Consider the following 2,042-nt stretch of genomic DNA (forward strand, 5'->3'; position numbering starts at 1 on the left):
TATATATATGAAGGAATATCATGTTAAATGTTCCATATGAGTTCTTTCCTACAACAAACAGGGGTTGATTTTTGGTTTACGGTGAAACTTTTAACGGTTGCTATTTAAATGTCTGTTCTCTTTTCCACAATAGAGTCAAGATGACAGAACTAATAATGGTGACAATTATTACAACCAATCCGATTGTGATAGAAAATAACGCCATAGATACAGACAAAGCAACTAAAATCAAACCCTGAAAATCTTTTCGTATATTATTCAAAGGATTTAAAATGGAAACAAGTGAAAAGGACACTAAAAACGACGACAATGAAACGAAAAAGAATGATTTGGACAACAATAATATAAATAGCCAGCATTTGACACCGATAGGGAAGGGTGATGGTCCGATACGGGAGGGTGAAAACCAGTTGCCTATCACTATACTTCCAAGAAGTGTTTCGCGCAATACAGTTTGCGTCATCGATGATGAGAGACGCGTTAGACAGGAACCAAATGACTATCGAGGAAGCATTTACCGCATCCCATTTATTGCTGCCATATGTGAATGTTGCACTTGCTCGCCTCGAGAAGGTGTAGTTGATTAAGGTTACGTCGGCGATTTTGGAAGTCAAGTGATAATTTGACTAACATTAAACAATGCGTTAACAACGCATTTAAAAAAATCATGTGACGCTTTATGTATATGCCAGATAGTATTTTGACAAGTAACTTATTTATGATCGACATCTCAGAAAAGTGCGTCTATAAAAAGTTGGCGCTAAAAAAAATTGGTAAATACAACAATTACATATTTATTACCGGTACTGCTAGTATATTACAGTGTGCTAATAATGAATACAGCAATAATCCAGATACAAATACGTATGAACTTCTTGAAGTTAATGTTATCAAACTCGAGACTTAAGCCATGAGAAGCAAAGAAAAATATAATGGTCCAGCGGGGTTAAGGCAGGGCCCCCGTCGTGGAGAGCTCCTTAAAGCCCCTTCCTACCCGCCACCCCGCCACCCCCCCCCCTGTAGGTGTTATAAATCGTCGGGGAGAAAAGAATGTATATTTACTTTTTACATATTACTGAGACCCAAAATGGATAGATAAGCCTTTAAAACCCCTAAACTGTCATATTTTGCGGGGTCTTCGCCGTCTCTCGGGCAAATCCTTGCACCACCACTGTTTTTGTTTTGTTTTGGCAAAGCATATATATTTGGTTTTCCTTAAACAATGCGTTTACAAAGCGAAGTGACGCTTTATACGTCTGATACTTTATAGACTATCCACTCATTATGGTGGAAAGAACAATGCTTTCATATGACGATTGCGCTTTTTTTTTCATAACAATTTCTGTGTATTTACAGGAATTACACATTTATATATTTATATTTAAAACCTACTGTATGCTATAATAATGAATACAGTAATTCTTCAATTATATCGCAGCTATCAACATAACGTTATTAACGTTATTATAACGTCATAATAGCTTTGCCGTTTGGTATTCAAAGTGTTTATTTTTTGCAGAAACAAATTCATCCGACTAAATAACGCTGCAAACGCTGCTGTAACGCTGTGCTACCGTTACTTTATTTCTGACATAACCTAACGACAAAGCTACCAACGTTTCCAAATGCTATGACATATTAAATTACATTTTTTTTCGTGCTTGCTGATAAAGCACCAAACGTTGAAACGAACACAGGCTTTGAACGAAGCAAAATAAATTACAGTAAACCATGACCCTAAGCTTACTCATACCGTGTATCAATGTGTATATATGCAAATATTTATTTTACAGTATGTTAATGTAGAAACCGTACAGGTGTTAAAATAATTTAAAAACTAGAAATTGCAAATTGCAAGTGAAGTGCTGCGAAGTACAACTGCATAAAATGTTCTTCGAACAAAATTATTTATGAGAGTCAAGTGAAAATAATGAATAATAAAAATATAACAAATAATATGAGCACGACCCATTGTCTATATATTATTAGAACAGCGTTGGTACAATAGTGTTTTGCTGCAGTGACATCTCTCTGCTGGCGAT

The 2,042-nt window shown here is 35.6% G+C and overlaps 1 long non-coding RNA gene across 1 annotated transcript in view; it reads left to right on the forward strand.

The window, feature by feature from the left end:
- LOC117125072 overlaps positions 1-1,877 on the forward strand; it is a 10,104-nt gene extending 8,227 nt beyond the window's left edge. The window contains exon 4 of the long non-coding RNA XR_004448060.1: positions 134-1,877. This is a non-coding gene — a long non-coding RNA (uncharacterized LOC117125072). The remainder of the gene's footprint in view (positions 1-133) is intronic.
- Positions 1,878-2,042: the final 165 nt, after the last annotated feature.

The sequence above is a fragment of the Anneissia japonica genome, unplaced genomic scaffold, assembly GCF_011630105.1.
Source record: "Anneissia japonica isolate Jap-2015-1 unplaced genomic scaffold, ASM1163010v1 scaffold9_len2422644_cov172, whole genome shotgun sequence".
NCBI lineage: Eukaryota > Metazoa > Echinodermata > Crinoidea > Comatulida > Comatulidae > Anneissia > Anneissia japonica.